The sequence below is a fragment of the Ictalurus punctatus genome, chromosome 14, assembly GCF_001660625.3.
Source record: "Ictalurus punctatus breed USDA103 chromosome 14, Coco_2.0, whole genome shotgun sequence".
NCBI classification, from domain to species: domain Eukaryota; kingdom Metazoa; phylum Chordata; class Actinopteri; order Siluriformes; family Ictaluridae; genus Ictalurus; species Ictalurus punctatus.
Genome location: NC_030429.2, coordinates 12357544 through 12375925, shown reverse-complemented (window position 1 = coordinate 12375925; position 18382 = coordinate 12357544). Strand labels below are relative to the sequence as shown.

Genomic DNA, 18382 nt, shown 5'->3' with positions numbered 1-18382 from the left:
ATGAGCTAGACTGGGTGGGTGTGCTGTAGTCCAGAAAAAGTGAAAGCTTCTCACGCAAAGCAGGAAGACTTGTGACAAATAAATTCCACCAGTCAGTGGTTGAGCCTGTATCATTTCATGATAAGTTCTCCTACCGGGAGAGAAATTACTCTGCAAAACTGTACCCAGATGTCTCTTCTTTTCCCACTGGCTCTTCTGTCCCTTTTGTCATGCATTTATTGCTGTGATTTGTCCAGAAATCCTGCTCTTCTCAGCCCAAAATCTGATGGATAGCACTGTTGGTGGCCTATCATCACAATGAAGTCACGACACATGGATGGAATCACTTACACTCCCTTCATCCTGGGCCTGAGACCAGCATTCATCCTCTGTGAGCCAACTTCAACCCTATCCTCAGGAAAGAAAGCAGAGAGCATAGCAGCCCAGCCAAAGGTGTATACAAACACAAGTAAACCATAGAGCAGCTGCTGATGAGATGAGCCAGTGACAGAGAGCTGTCAAGTTACTGTTAAGAAAAATGTGCAATAAGCAGGGATCTACAGTGAAGTGGTATGATCACAGAAACACCTAAAAGTAGACTAATGTCAGGTTGAGAGTAAGAAATAGTGCCACTACTTGCCTTTCATCAAATTCTGCCCAACCTGTGCAATAATTATTCATTTTGTCGTGTTTTTATTTGTAAGGAGGCCAGGGACAGCATGTCTCCATCCTAGTATTGATAAAACCATGCTTGCATTTTAATGTCAAATCATCAGGGAATAGTACCTGCACCATACTGGTGCATGGTCCTGCAAAAATGGTCTCATATTTAATTTACATTTACATTTATTCATTTAGCGGACGCTTTTATCCAAGGCGACTTACAAATGAGGATTTCTTGGTCAAAATACACACTAGACTCCCAGAAAATAGCTGCTTTTTGCTGGGCCAACATGTGTTTTAGACAATTTTGGTGCTCAAACTGGTAGAAACAAATCTATAAAGATACAGACTTTTTTTTTTTAACCTGTTTAAGGGTCCAGGTCCTTATATACAACTCTGTGAAGTTCTCAATGCACAATGTTTGTTGAGACTACACTACAGTGATGCTTATTCAGTGAGGTAATTGCAGTAGTATTCTGACTTGCTGACAGGGAGCATAAATATCCAGAGATTTCTTTGAGGACAGTAGTGGTCCATCGGACATTCTGATCCTGTCTCTAAACAGTGTAAGAGGTGAAGTGTGTGCCACCTTCAATATGTGCTCATTACTTATATCAGTCAATTTTAAGCTATAATTTTTCTGTGTTAAGCATATGTTGTTTTGCTCTGTAAGATTTTTTCCCCAGGTTTTGTGTCCAATAAACAAGTAAATCAGAAACTTTCGGAACTATGGAATCTACAGACAAACAACCAGTTGACACATATACTGTCGATATTCAACATGACCTGATTCACCTGTTAGTGCAGTGGGAAGCATTGTTGCCTCACAAATTAAGGGTCCTAGATTCGATCCTGAGTCCGTGTGGAGTTGTGCTTGGAGTTGTTCTCCCCATATCAGTATGGGGGAGGTTTCCTCACACAAACCAAAAACGTGCTGGTATATGGATTGAGTACTCTAAATTGCCCCTAGGTGTGAATGAGTGTGTGAATGTGTGTGTGCATGTAACCATGTAATACCTATCCAGAGTGTAACCCTGCCATGAACCCAGTGTAATGAATCCACCATGACCCTGACAAGGATAAAATGGTTACTGAAAATGAACGAATGGATGGATGACTGAATGAATAGATACATGAATGAATGGATGGATGGATACATGGATGAATGAATGGATGGATGAATGAAAGAATGAACGAATGGATGGATGACTGAATGAGTAGATACATGAATGAATGGATGGATGGATACATGGATGAATAAATGGATGGATCAATGAATGAGTGGATGGATACATGAATGAGTGGATGGATGGATACATGGATGAATGAATGGATGGATCAGTGAATGAGTGGATGGATACATGAATGAGTGGATGGATACATGAGCGAATGAACGAATTAACGAATGAATGAATGAAAACATGAATGAATGAATGGATGGGTGGATGAATGAATGAAGGAATGGATGGATGAATGAATGACACTTTTCTAACATAAATTGGCATTTTAAAATTACAGCAATGTGGTTAAACGTCAGTGCTTTTCACTGGGTCTTTCGAGAATGGAGTATACCCTGCCTTATTCAAACTGTGCCACTGGTTAAATTCTCAACATGTTTGTGTAAGACAAGGTACTGAGAAATGCTTGCCATTGTCTCTTATCCTGAAAGTGAAGTGCTGGAATTGAGCAAATATCTTTGGAGGGCAAAAGTCTCCCTAATCCCCCACTGTAACTTACTGAGTAAATAATGAAATGCTACCCACTTCACCTCTGACAAACCATACAGACGGGAGTAAAACGGCCACTAATCTCCCCAGTTAAAGTTAATGTATGCTGCTTGTCAAAATGTTGGAGCATATTGTGGATCTTATGAAACTGCAGAGGTCTACACATTTGTCTCAATTTAGTAATCTGAGAGTTCACCCACAATTGGCTACCAGTTTCTAAAATATAAATTCAAGTCCCATTATTTTTTCCTGATAACCTAGACCACCCTTTAACTGCCCATGTCCACAGATGCTGTTTTGCATACTCATTTCACAGGTCCTTGCAACCTCTTTGAAACATATTATTAAACACCACACAGAAATCAGAGAAATGGGTGATAAAATGCTACAGTATGGCTGCATTGATTTAATTATTTTATTACATCACATTTTAAAGTTCCATAGTTTCATGTTTGTACATGTAATTCCACAACAATAAATACACTTAAGTCCAAAGTTTTGGGAATCCTGCAAGTCAGTAATTAATGCTGAGATCTGAATGTAATTTAATTACCAGCTCATTAAGCCCTAAACTGATAAAATTCTCAGACAATAAAGACAGTTGATAGCTGATGGCTGATTATTTGCTACTACTGTACTGGACAATGAATTAGAGCAATGTCAAAAACACTGTTACCTGCATTTAAATAATATTTTTGTTTACCTTTATTTCTATGACCTGACTACCTTTAAATCACTGAGCAGTCATTTAAACCCCATACAATTTGTGATCTGCAGTTTTCCCATACATGAAGACTGTACACATACCTGCAAGATAGAGCAGTGATGTTGTACGTGGTTCCTATCCACTTCTGCCGTCAGCTGCAGTCCCTGCCAAGCAAACACACATCAGTCACCTAAACACATCAACGGGTTGAATGCCTTATTAATTTGCTCCAGTGCTGGAGGAAGAAGACTTCATTCCAGGCATAACAGCTGGTCTCCACACCCTGAAACTGGACCTGGCTCAATAACAAGGCTTAAGGGAAACTTTCAGGAAATGCCCAATGAATGCTTCAAAACAACCATAAAGTACTCTTTATAAACTGCAGAAAAGGAAAGCACCACCCTTTCAACCGTAAGAGTGTGTGTGTACAAATGTACCATCTGATAACACATCAAAGCACTGGCAATACCTGTTCAAGGCAATTTAGTTCAAGGCAAATTCTAGTTCTCCAATGATCTATTTCAGAATATAGTGGATTAAACCATAGGAATCATTTGCTTTACTTATTCTACATACATGACCAACATGAGACCTCAGACACTAAGACACTATCTGAACCAAAAGCTGGCATCTGAGATTCCTCCCCCAGAAAAAAATGCAGTTTCAGAGACTTTGATTTGAACATCATTGTGACTTATGAAAATACCAACAACAAAAAAGCCAACAGCTAATGCATTATTCTTTGACAAAAATAAAATTTTTAAAGCTCTAAAATGATAAACGTATACAGATTTGTGATCAATGGAACAACCTCATGCAACTAGTTGAAAATAAGTGCAGACTATTAATACTGATATCGAATGTAATATGCCTTTTCTTAATTAGTCAAATATACCAGGGAGGTAACATTGCATAGGAATGCTATCAAAGGAATATCAGCACCATGGCCAGCTACCACCACAAAACTATTGAAAATATGCACATGTACCTGAGGCAGAGCCAGAGCCAACGACCTGAGGCTGGGAGGTGATAACTGTACAATTTAGACTGGATTGGCAGCGCAAACAGGAACAGACAAAGGAACATGCCACACAGGAGAAGAACATGAATGCTCTGCTCACCACTGAAGCCAGTATGCTTCTGAAGCACACTTTCCAATCAACAGATTTTCCCCATGTACCTCAGAGGTCTTTTGTCACCTTCCTATTTAGGCTGCCGTTTAGCAAAAACCCAATGACTTTGCATGTCATAGTCAAAAATAACTGGGAGCATTAATTATCAGCATAATGGAGACCAATGAATGCAAAGCAGAAAGTGTATAACCAGCAAGTCTAGTTGCACAAGTTTCAGAAAGGTCATGAACCTTTCTGGTTAACTTCAAGTTTCTGGTGACATGGCAGAGGACTGTGTCCACCGCTGAGAAGCTGACGTGTCAGGTGAGTCGGCTCAGCCAAGTGACAGGTAAAAATCCCATTATCTGCCAAATAGATCGATATATTATAGTATATACCTGTTATGTTCACTGTGCCCCCCAGGAAGAGAGAAGCTTGACTCACAACTCTTGGCCCACCAGTTCAAACATTCAGAGATGAATGAATTCAAAGATTCATTCAAAGATGTATTCACCACTTTCCCCAGTTAAACCAACATTTTACAACATTGGTCACAAACTGTATATGAACCATCATCGACCCCATCAGGTGCACTTATCTAGCTGCGGTCATACCAGGTGATCAAAAGGGTAGGAGACTTAATATATGGTGAGAGTCTGTAAGTCCATGGTCAAATCCCATGATGGTCAAGCTGGATGAGTTGCTCTGGTTCGGTAATGATTTCCAAAAGCTATATAAGGTATCAAACTTTGGAATCTACCCCATGCCCTGGGTGGATAAGCTCGTTGGAAGTCTGAGAAGACTGCACTTCAGCTCAACCCATAAATTCAGAACATGTTACTGACAGATCCTTTATCCCTTGTCCCTTGCCAACCGTGCCATGTCGGGGATTTGCACCTGGTTGGGTCTGGCAGCACCACGTCCTACTTTTTTGGCTCTTTCTGATCTTTATGCTTTAAGTGGCAATGAGATTAAAATGGGTGTTTTTTTGTATGCCTCTTGGCATTATGGACACAATTAAGCCAGTATACACTAAAATAATGAAAAAGGTATGTTGTTATGTAGTCTCTTTTTAATATTACAGTTTCTAATTTCCAGAGTCATTGATTGTTGATTCCAAATGTTTCCAATCAAATGCTCTCTAGAATGCATACTGTATGTCCTGGTTCATAAACAGACAGTGGGCATCACTCGGCAGTAGCAGCTAGTTAGCATTAAATATGAGTCGCTTGAGTAGGTTTGGTCAGACTTCCTGCATGTTATTCCCCCCTTCCAAACTATCTCTTCGGTGTTGATGATGGTTGGAGTTTATGTGTATGTGGCTAGCTCATAAAAAAGCTGTTAAACTCTTGGCTGTGTTATACAGTACAATTTATTAAGTACATCAACATATGGAATCAAATCATTGCTCTCACTCCATTTCATAAGAGATGCACCATAATAGATGCAGGCCAATCTTCCATAGCTGGAGGACTGCACAACTCAGCCTCAGCTAGTAGCTGAATCAAAAGCACACAAAACACCTACGTGCTGGGAAATGCATGGGAGAACAAAATAACTGAGCTGCTTCAATCTGAAGCCTTGCTCTAGCAAATATTTCTTTCTCTCAACCCGCAGATTCCATATTTTCCTTTATCCCTTTTTTTTTTAACCTTTCCTACGAATAGAAATAAAATACCCTCCAGGGTTAAAATGGTTACTGTTTGTGTGATTGCTTGCCACTGATATCAAATTGAATTGCAGCAAAAACTTCATGGAGCAAAAAAAAAAATCTAATAATAATAATAATAATAATAATAATAATAATAATAAAAATTAAAAAAGTGTACTACAATCAGAGAAGTATGGAATAATTTAGATAATTTAATTTAATTTAGATCAAGAAATTTGATCAGTGTGACTATCATGTCATTTTTGACAAAAAATTAGAGCTAGATATCAATGTATCCAATAATTTACAGTCATCAACCTAGAGGGTCCACATATAAATATACAATATTAGACACCATTGTTAGCATAAAAGAGTCAGTCTAAAACAAGACACAGAACACTAACATTTTTTAGAGTCTGATGAGTCAGGATAAATATCTACATACATTTTCGCCTCACTGAATGCTCTACAAGTGTTGCTCCATTTACCTGGAGTGAATCCAGCTGGAACGCCATCTATAATTCGGGATGTTTTCAGGATGCATCATTTTACCACACAGATCACTGACTGGTGTATGGGAGAAAGATTAAAACTGACATTTGGCAGAAAGAGAAAACAGGTAAACAGTGTTGTTTTCTCTTTCTGCCAAATGTCACTTTTAATCTTTCTCCCATACACCAGTGATCTATGTGGTAAAATGGTGAGGAAGGATATAAAAAAAGAAACAAGGTTTATTGTAATGGCAGTGTGAGACTGTATCATGGTTTGACTCATTCACAGGAAGATCACAGAAAACTAAACTGCTCATAACCTTCACGTACTCAAAGGCACAGTATCTGAACAGGCGCTATGGACTCTTATGCAGTACATGTGTATCACCTTGCTCTGATCCTGTAATGTACAGCCAATTGTCTACTATAGAGAGTACGCAATATGTTATGTCATATGTGATGTCACGGTAGGCGGAACTCGCCATGGTCACGCCCACTGAGTGGCAAAAAGACTGAGCGGCAGCATTAGTGTACAGCGAGAAAAAAAGCTGCTGTGAGATCGACTGTGCTAACAGATTCAACAAGAATTCAGAGCTATCTTTTTACAGAGTGACAAAAAACCATTCAGTCCTTTTTTACTAAGTAGAGCAGTGTAAGTTCTTTTGGTATTCACGCTGTTCTTTTTAAACGCAGCTTATTTCCACTGATGAATAACGGGGGCTCATTAATTCTCTGACCGTGTTTTTCCTTCACAAATATATAACGTTACTAATTAGGTGTTAGCTACAAACAAACTACGGCTAGCTAGCTAACGGTTTACCAGATAAAATTATAGAATAAAATAAAAATATTTGTACATACAACCCGAATGTTTATTGGTGTTCTTGTCACTTTAATCTCTCCAACAAAACCCACGCTGAAATAGGACCAAGCATCAAAGCTTTTCTATGCCTTCAGGCTTTGCTTACTCTATTTCCCCGGTGTCGAAATCAGGTACATATCAATGTCGGGAAAACTGATTTCTGTTCATGGACCACATGTTCTTGGGCAAGTTGTAAGGGTCACTGTCGAGTCCAACTGCCTTTAATTTAAGCTGATAATCGTTAGTTATGCTAGCGGTTTCGCAGCTTCCCTTATTAAAACCAGCCATTTTACTGGACGTTTTTGTCACTAGTCCAGCCGAGGGGGCGTGTTCCGGTGGTAAAGAGACGTCAACGCATATCCTCTATTTACAAACCAGACAAAATATACGGCATAGCACACAGTGAAGTAACGGAATAAAACAAATCCAGAGGAAGAGGTTAGGAGATGTTATCTGTTCAGAGGAATTCTGCATTACAGCTAGCTTCATTCAGAGCAGAGAAGCTGTTCTTTTACCATGATAGAAGTCCAGAGTAACGTATAACATATGGTAACATATGGAAGCCATTGTGAGCAATTACAGTAGTTGCATACAGTAGTTCAGTTACCACAACGTTCATCAGTACACAAATCCCAGACAGGTCAGGTTAAGGCAGTGGTTCTCAAACCTTTTCAGCGTGAGGCCCCCGTTGTGTAGGGTTAATTTCTTTGTGGCCCCCTAGAATCATCCAATTTTCACTATTATTTACATTTTTCCAAAACTAGGCCCTTTTGTATTAACTTTCTCAACAAAGAGACTATGTCCTCTATTTAAAAGCAGGTACTGTACACTAGTATAATCAACGGATGTCTCTGTTTGGTGGCGTTTCAGCTTCGTGTACTTTGTATAATTGATTTAATTTATTAATAGTTCTAATGTTTATGTACATCATGGATCAAAGGTTGACAATTCCAACTTACATATAGGTAAAATTAATAAAAATAAAAACAATTCTATGCAGCCTCCGTGCCTCCATCAGGTGGCCCCCAGTTTGAGAACCACTGAGTTAAGAGGTCTGGCACTACAAGGGCTCTGTGTATGCATGTGTGCATGTGTATGCTTGTGCGTATGTGTATGTCTGTGTGTACGTTTGGTAAATATTAGTTTATGTCAAACAGGTGGCACAGAAACACAGAAAGAAAAGAAGCGATGGTATCATGTGAAAACCCAGACGTAAATATGCATAAAATGCTCGAAGCTAGGATAGTTCACTAACTGAGGAGAGTAAAGTTCTTTTCACAGTTGTGTTTTTTTCCAGACTCAGAGGCATTTTTGCAGAGCGTTTCAGTATGTTTGAAGTTTAACGTGCTGTTTTTGTGCCCGGGAGCAGTCCAGAGAACCGATCCCTGGTCCTCATGAAAACAGTGGACTGAGGCTCACTTCAACTGAAACCACTGTGGTGTCTAAGCTATCTCCTCTTAATAGCACATTGATATCGATATAGAAAAACAAACTTCATAAGACTAGAGCACTGTAATTAGATTACAACTAAATTAAAATAGGCCAGGCTAAACAAGTACACAAGTTTGCAATTTGGATTTAAAAGTCTAGAGTTTAAGGGCAATATGAAAGCATGAGTAGATGAAACAGCTTCAGGAGATCAGCAAGACATTCCAAAGCTAATACATTCTGGGCTTAACTGATCAAATGGACTTTGAAATTAATTTAGAATTAAATAGGGAGCCTATTAAGACTAGGGTATCACTGAATGCTATTTTCGTGATAAATCGACATAAAACCAAACGAACCAAAAGATTTAACACAGTGAATCATTTTTTCTGTTTACTGACAAGACAGTGTTATTGCTATAGTGTGCCTGTGACTGTTTTAGTTTCTGGTAAGACAATGAGAGCATGCACAATCTGTCTTCTGGCCTGTATCTTAAGTCTAATGAAGACCAGTCTTTGTTTTGGTCATCTTCTCTGAAGGGGGATTTAGTGGTTTGGGTCTAGCATGATGGCATATTCATTGCAGACTTTATTTTAGATGTGTTGTTTGGCAGTGACTCATTGCAGCATGAGAAACTGATTGCTACAGTGCTGACGAAGCTGTTTTTAAAGGTTTGACCTAAATCTCAGTGTTTGACCATGACTTTGTCTGCACAGTGTTATTACAACCACACAGATCTTAAGACTAAGAGCATTTTTGTATATAGACAGATATATAGTCACACAGATGCTTACAGAACTGCTTGAGTCTTAGTCATCTGTTAGTCAAGTGCACAGCTTCAAATTCACTAGGAAATTCCTTTACCATAACCATCTGCACATGGCTATATCATTGGTTGATAAATCTGTCCCTTCCCACAGCCTGAGTATGTATATATTTCTGTACTTCTAGCTGGAGCATCTGTACTGCATAAACATAATTTTGGTCAGGGTGCGAAGCACAGGGCAACATTGTGTAGCAGTTTTCCATATTCTCCTTTCCAAGGAGCATTCTGCCAGATGCTCCATTCTCATTGACTTTTTTCCTCATAAATACAGTGACTACGTTTACATGGACAGCAATAATCTAATTATTGACCTTATTCTGAGGAAAACAACATTGTGATTAAGGTGTATACATGAGTCGCCTTTAGAATATTCCTTTCATGTTCCCGTTTTACACGTCATAAAACATAGATCGATTAACGGCACACGTCATTACATCATTACGTCACTGCACCACGCTGTCCGACGTTCCCTCCAGAATTTCACGTATCAACATACAGTTCGTCTTCGTTATGGTACCGTATACAGTTTTGGGTGTTTCATTTTTAATTTTATGAACTCTTCAAGTGCAGTTAATTATTTGTCATGCTGTACGTGCAAACAGACAACTGCTTGAAACCATGGTCTGCATCCCAAACCACATTCTTACCTACTATATAGTAGCTGATATACGTGTATTTCTCCTACTATATAGTAGGTAAGTACGCGGTTTCGGACGCAGACATGCTCTCTTGTTTGCGGTCAAACGGTTGAGCACTGCCGTGTGCGTATGTGTCCTGTCGCAAAATGCGGTGAAACTCCCACACGACGTTAATAGTGTGATTAAGGTGTGTACATGTCTGTAATGCACTTCGATAATGCGACTAAAACAGGAATACTCCACATGTCTTAATTCGATTTGTGTTCACTGCGAGTATGATTTCAGCCAGATTAAGGTCATCAGAAATCGCTGTTTACATGCTAGTTTCTTAATCAGAGTATCGTCTTAATCTGGTTAATATCAGATTATAATTGTCCATGTAAACATACTCACTATCTGATTAAACCTATATGTAATAACCATTACATTATGCTGCATCATCATCTTGCTGCACGAGTGATCTTGAAATATCAGCTTCTCTCATTCCATACCAAGTCTTCAAACAGTAAATAAGCCGAAATTATGAAATCATATCTACCGCACAGCACAAATAATGCTAGAATATTCTCCCCACTTGGTCATGACAGACTAACATAAAGACATAAAGATGCGTTTCATCTAACAATTCATAATTATGTCATCTCCTGTATACATTTAGGATCCTCCCATAGAAGAGGTCACAGTCACAGTCTTGTGTCTGTGTTACACCGATAAAGAATAACTCTGAACTGTCTGTCCTCTGAAATAAGCAAAGGTAAATATTTTCCTTTCTCAAAAACAACCATCCATGTGGAAAAATGGATAAATCTTTTACAGCGCAGAAGTGTCAAGCATGCAGGCCAAGACAGAAACGCATGCTCTTGCACACAAACCCACACACCCTATAGCTGCCTCTGATATATCCTTAGGGATGTAATGGCATGCTTCTGCCAAGAGATTTCCAGGTAGAGTTTCATGTTAATGAGCTTAATAATTAAACCACCAGTCGGATATGATACAGAAGGAATAATATCGGGGCTGAAGAAAAACACATGCTCGGTCTGCAACCTGAAGAAATGATTTGCATTCTTTTTCTAGCTACATGATGAAGTGTAATAATACACTTCAAATACGTCTCATGAGAAATCACCCCCCCCCCAATATATATATATATATATATATATATATATATATATATATATATATATATATATATATATATAAATAATTACATTTACCTGTAGTATATCCATCACTAATTCAATGACTTGCATTTCTGTGACTTTCAGGAATAATTTCTCTCTGCAGGGACATTATCGTGTAATTGGAGGAAATTATTAGGAAATTTTTGGGAGGAATACAGAAAACACTAAATTGTGCTAAACTGTTATGTCTGTCTCTGATAGAGCTGTAAAGTTGGGGGAAGTGGGAATAGTCTAACAGCAGACTAATCAAAGATTTTCCATGTTGCAATCTGGACGTTGTTAATTATGTCTCAAGACATGGTGACACACATTTAAGCCAAACTGGAAGTGAAATGATATGAACAAAATGTGTGAGAAAGTGGAGCTGAAAACATGGTGAGACCTCCAACTTGTAGGAGTAAATAAGGTTTAAAAAAAAAAAAAAAAAAAAAAACAAGGCAGCTACAAATGAAGGCTGTATGACTGGAGTTTTGGGAAAGTGCGAGTTTCTGTATTTACGAGAATAATAGTTTTCCCTTCAGTTTACTCCACTAATCATCCAATCTTCAAAAGAACGCTCAACAAACACCCTTTTCTCTCTTGCGCTCATTCACTCTTACGCGAACACTTTGACGTGGGTCATGTCTCGTATTTCTACATTTTCACACTCTCACAAATCACCAGGTTGAAACACACTTCCAAAATTCTTCATAACTGTGTAGACCCCCTGACAAGTGCAACTGATATACAGTATGCACCAAATAAAAGCACAGCAGATGACCTAAAATGGCTTCTCTCATCCTCTCATCTTGTCCCAAATTTCAAATGTAAATCATTCTATAAAACAGATACCCAGTAGCCGGAGGAGGGGGAAACAAAAACAAACAAAAACAAATCCTTTTTGTTTAGTGCTGATTGCTAGGTGGAGCATCCAAACCACAAACCCAGGCAAACTCTCTGTCTTCTTCCTCCATCAGAAGCACGGCTCAGGTCTGACCTTCTGTTTTGTTTTAAATCGAGCATACTGCCCGAGCCAGTTGTTTTGGCTGAGAGCCTGCTCGAGCTCCAAACCTAAAAATGTAATCGTGCTGTGTATTTCAAGTATATGTGATTTATTGCAGTGAACAAGATGTGATCGACCTTCTGTTTCTCATTTTCCTCCATCACATTTACCACACATTCTGGACTGCATTATGGAGAGAATGACAGACCCTGGACAGGCAGCGCTGTTTGTATGGAGATTAACTGCATTAGCTGCATCTTATGCTCTGCACTGTACTTCTCAGGCACTCCTGAGCTCAGTGTCCAGCCTACAAGAAGGTGAGAGATGTTTATGTGGCCGGTTCCAAGGACTCTACTCTTTCCCTGTAGGCACAGACACTCGCCCAGTAAAGCCTCATCCAGAAAGAACTTCTAGAGCAAATTTGGATAGAAAAAAAAACTTCGTACACATATTTTATATCAGTTTAAATATAACGGGACTTTCCAGTGTGATGTGCACACCTTTCTCAGATACTCTATAGTTTAGAGTAGTCCAAAGTTTGTATGATTGGTGAAATATGCTTGAGCCTGGGAGCGGTCCAGAGAATCATCCCTGTTCCTCGTGGGTTCACATCAACCGAACCCTGGTGCAGCGCGCATAACGTGTGGAAGCTATCCACGCTCAGTGCCGTATGCAGAGTAACGTGATGGCTTCAACTAGTCACATTCATTCCTGTTTCTTTCGTGATGCCAGAGAAAGAGTTATTATATTTATTACAGATATATAAAAGCAGACTTTCATAGGACTGGACCGCTGTAGTTAGTTTTGTGGCTCAAGTATCGCAGAAAATACACATCTAAAAAGTGACTAAGAACCTTCTTATATGAGAGCAGTTCCTTGTATGCAGGTATTCCTGTACAATATCATGCCATGCATCCATTAAATACTGATCTTCACTGCTTGAGTGTTGCCAAAGCTTATTTATTTATTTATTTATTTATTTATAAGACAGCTAACATGGGTTTGAAGGAATCCTGTGATTATGAGCCCCGGCACCAACTGAGTCTTGGGTGTGGACCAAGTTTGTAAATGTCCTGAGAGAGGAAAGCCCTCAGGTATAATGGGAGACAAAAGAGAGGTTTGACCTAGGCCTCTCTAAACAGTGCAGGAACAGCCTGTAAGGATGCAGGATAAGGAATCAAACATCCTTTTGAGCCAGGAGTATTGTAAAAATAAATAAATAAATAAAATAAATACCAAGTATCCATCCAAAACTATCTGTTCTTTCACCTTTAGTCATCACTGAAAGCTGATTCCAATTATCTTAACTTTTATCGTTCCATTACTGGACATAAAACATGGAACATCTGGCTGCTAAAATCTCAGGTCAATCCCTTTCAACTCCTTGTTTCTTATTTCTTCTTTAGCATTCCCCTCCTGAAGAGCGCAACCTAGAAAACCGAGCAATTACCTTCCTAATTTACTTAATTTACACCACAGTCCCTTGTCTGACAATTATCTCTCATGGATTAAAATCTACGAAAGGCAGACAGAACGAGGCTAGACTAGGGGAGGGCTGAGGAGTGGAAGGAGCATTAAGTGGTTTAGCCTGGGACTTTACACTTCTACACAGGGCACGACCCCAAGTGTCTGTCTGGAACAAGGCGTTCTGAGACCGTGCGTGAGCGATGCTGCGGCTCCTCTTCGCTCCGTTTCCCATGTAAGCTTCAGTCGCACCCATGAAGACAAAAATTCCAAATATCTGACCTAAAAGACTTTAGTGGGATAAAAAAGCAATTTCTAAAAGTTAATAAATACAGAGACTATTAAGGACAAAGGACACATATGTTGATAAGAAAAGAACACATAAGGGGGGAAAAAAGGTTTCCTCCCCTGAACGGGCCTCTTAGCTCCATGTTCTGGCATTAAAGGAGTCAAAAATTATCAAATGGTTTTGGCTGTAACTGAAGCATGACTCAAATCCTACATCTGGCATGACCATAACAAAGATACGACAAAAGGAAAATCAAAGGCAGCTTTTCCCAGGCCAGTCAAACTTTGTGTTTAGGGAGGAAAGAGTTGTATTGTGTTAACAAATAAGAACTTTTTCTCTCATGGAATATGAATCTCCATACAGGAACCTAGAGCCTAGTCCCACTCACAAAACCACAGACTTTTCAGCATCTGTCAAAAAAACATAAATCACTGTGTCCAGATGTGTCAGATGTCACAATGAATCAATCTACGATATCCCTTGTGCATGATGCATGTTGTATAGAATTTCCCTGATTCATAATTATTTGTCAATAAAATATGATAAGACCTTACATCTGTCCATTATCAAAACATTATATAACCCTCTTGTGCCAACTTTTCATAGGTTCACAAATACTCTGGGGACCAAAAAACATCTCAATACCTAAAAGGTAGCTCACAGACTTTTTATTCGGCACTGAATAAGGTCTGTGATTTTTCTGGCATGATATGGTGAATCCCACTACTAATGATCTGCAATAACCGCTCAGGGTGAGTAGAGAACATTCCAGAGAAAATAAAATGCATTAATTGTTCAGGTACCAAATTGCAAAGGCCAACATTTAGTGTGAAAACATTTTTGTTATGCAACCCTCAATCACACACACACACACACACACACACACACACACACACACACACACACACACACATAAAAATAAACAGATTTCTTTGTTTAAAAGCAAGCTGTTTGAACACTGCACTCAGAATCCGATTTCTGCAGACATAAAGGACTCAGAGTTTTATAGATTTCCAATCAAAATGCAGCAGTACAAAATGTGCATACTGAAATGTCTCTGGGATCTCTGCCAAAGCTGTTAGTGTTGTCTTTGCAGTGCCAGATTGGTTAACACATCCCTTCATATAATTTGCACGAACTCGGACTGTAACACAGTACCCCCTCTCACAGCTGATGGTTATTTGCTTCATTTGCAAAAGGAAACTGAAGAGATTTGACTTGGACGCTGTCTCTGCCTCTCCACTCTTACTAATTTGGAGCACCAACAAATTGCTTCCAGCCCTGTGGAAGTTCTGGAAGAGTAGATGTCTCGCGATTATGTGTTCCCACACGCTGCCACTGAACAAATATAAATGAAAAGATAAGATAACAATGCTGATGGATAGTAAATTATTTTGAATTGTTGGAACGTTCTGAGAAACACGATCAATCATGTGTGAGACTCGAGTGCAACACTCTTCTCTTGTTTGATGACAAACCAAACTTATCAAGAGTTTAAGTAAACAGTGAGACTGATGCCATCTATTCTATCCATCCATTTTCTGTACCGCTTATTGTACACAGCCTGGAGCCTATCCCAGGGGACTCGGGGCACAAGGCGGGGGACTCCCAGGACGGGGTGCCAACCCATTGCACTCACACACCCATTCACACACTACAGACAACTTGGAAACGCCAATCAGCTTACAAGGCACGTCTTTGGAATGTCGGAGGAAACCCCCCAATCACCGGGAGAACACGCAAACTCCACACACGTAGAGTGGAGGTGGGATTCAAACCCCCATCTGGGGAGGTGCATGACAGACTTCCTGTGCCTTCCTATGCAGGATAATTTGTAAAGTAGTGTATGGGGGTGATTGAGGGGGGTCCTGACAGTTCACTGTCCAAACACTAACCAGAGACATGGCAACATGACAAGTGATTTAACTATTATACTGCAACGAGCCATAACCCATTAATGCAAAATACTCTATTGTTGCTTCTGGCACGCAGTCTTGCTGCCCCACTTTAATAAAGCACGCTTTTATGCATTCTTGGATATATTTCTGCTAGTGTGATGCTAAACTCTAGACCAAAATAGATGTAATCATAATAATGAGTGAATAATTCATGCAATCTTGTGTTTGGTGTGGAATATAATGTTTACACGTTACACAGATAGAGATGAGATGTGCTATTCGACATGAGACAAAGTCTGAATCACACTTGTGCAAAGTGCAGCTGGTGTATCTCAAGCGAGAGAGAGTGAGTGAGTGTGAGAGAGAGAGAGAGAGAGAGAGAGAGAGAGACAGACAGACAGGACACCCAGCATCTCTCCTCCTCTTCAATCTCAGCACCTCCCACACACCCCTAACTGACAGCATCACCATGACTTACAGCTTCCATTAGAAACGTTTACTTCTGCTATGGGAAACAGGAAGATGGTGGGGGGTCCACAGTTTGTATCACAACTGTGGTATGTCTATGATTTTGTTTTGGGGCATTTGGTGCCTTGGGAAGAACTATCCGAAACTTTAAATGCTTGGAGGTGCATTGAAAAGTGAAACAAGATTTATCACTGCCACATTAAAGGAAAGGTCCATTCAACATGTAAATTATGTTTACATTGAAATACGTGTGATGTGCTTAAAGATATGCTGGTGCTAATTTGCTGGTTGGCGCTGTAGTTTCTTTATTACTGAGAGAGGTTATTCATCACACAGTCCGTACAGGATTTCGCTGAGTTTTTTTTGTGATTGTTTCAGACAAAAATGTTTGATTTTGGCTGCAACTTTTTAAAAACTTTTGTGATGCAACTTATGCTTTTTTTGTGGAAAACTACTCGAATTGGAATTTGCACTAAATTGTTTTGCACGGTCTTTTACAGTGATGTTTGTTGGTAAATATGACCATTTAGATGTACTCATTTTCGATACATGTGTTTCTTGAATGTGCGATGTGATGATGTCATATAACATGTTTTGGCCCAAATCTGTAGAAAATCTGCGGGAATTTTGAAAAATTGCAAGCTTCTACGCACATTGAGGGGGCTGCTTGATTTTGCGTTCATTTCTGAGATCGCAAAAATCACCAAGTCCTGGAAAGACTGGTTACTGGCAGAGACTTGGCTCAGTTAGTCAGCAGACTATGAGGTCACAAGCATGATGCTGTTGGCGGAGGAATTCGCATGAAATTTAAAGCTGTGGAAGCTGATCTGTTTAAGTGGAGTGTACAGATGAGGAGGTGAGAGAGCTGGACAGACTAAAGGACTAAAGCGCTGCCGCATCGCTCTCTTTAAGTTTAGATGAATTCCCACTGGCACCACAATCAGTGGGCAGTTGAACGGCATTGTGGGTAATTGTGAAAATGTTTTGGTAAATTTGCATCCCATATCAGCCTTGCCAGAGCCATACCACCCTGCAGTTCTCGACTGGTTTCCCATTGAAACTAAGCAGGGTTGAGACTGGCCAGTACCTGGATGGGAGTCCTCCTGGGGAAAACTAGGGTTGCTGCTGAGAGTGGTATCAGTGAGGCCAGCAGGTGGTGCTCACCCTGTGGTCTGTGTGGGGCCTAATGGCCCAGTGTAGTGACTGGGACACTATACTGTAAAAACACCTTTCGGGTGAGACTTTAAACCGAGGTGCTGACTTTTTGTGGTCATTAACAATCCCAGGACACTTATCCTAAAGAGTAGGGGTTTAACCCCGGTGTCCTGGCGAAATTTCCCCAATGGACCTTCTCTATAATCACTGGCTACATCACTCTCCTCTCCACTAATAGCTGGTGTGTGGTGGGTGTTCTGGTGCACTATGGCTGCCGTCGCACCATCCAGGTGGATGCTACACACTAGTGGTGGTTGAGGAGATTCCCCCCTCCCCATGTAAAGCACTTTGAGTGTCAAGTAAAGCGCTATATAATAAATCTAAGGAATTATTGTGTGCAGAACAAGTTTGCATATTCTTCCCGTGCTTTGAGGGTTTCCTCATGCAGTCCAAACACACGTATTGTAGGCTGACCTGCAAGGCATTTCCCAACCGTTCGTAGTGTGTGGATGTGTGTGTGTGTGAACAGGTGTGCAATCATGCCCTATGGTGGGTTTGTACCCCGCCTTGTGCCCCGAGTTCCCTGGGATAGGCTCCGGGCTCCCTGCGACACTGTGTAGGTTAACAGCTACAGAAAATGGATGGATGGATGGATGGATGGATTTCCTCCGACTTCAGATCTCTGAGATCTATCACACTCAGACATTATGAATCATATCCAGCGCATGCTGTTTTAAATCATTATGTTTTTGCCACTTGATAGCCAGTACAGTAATGTCATTATCTGATTGGGGTTTTTTTTTTTATTTTTTCCAAGAAATCAAAAGCATTGTGCAGTGCAATCTCAACAAGATTTGCT

At 40.0% G+C, this 18382-nt stretch overlaps 1 protein-coding gene across 2 annotated transcripts in view; it reads right to left on the bottom strand.

The window, feature by feature from the left end:
• Positions 1–18382, bottom strand: part of LOC108275154 (uncharacterized) — a 225158-nt gene that overhangs the window by 206189 nt on the left and 587 nt on the right. The window contains exon 2 of one of the 2 annotated variants that reach the window (XM_053685789.1): positions 3177–3239. The exons of the other annotated variant lie outside the window; for it this stretch is intronic. The gene's annotated coding sequence lies outside the window, so the exon portion shown is untranslated. The remainder of the gene's footprint in view (positions 1–3176; positions 3240–18382) is intronic. 2 annotated transcript variants of the gene reach the window in all.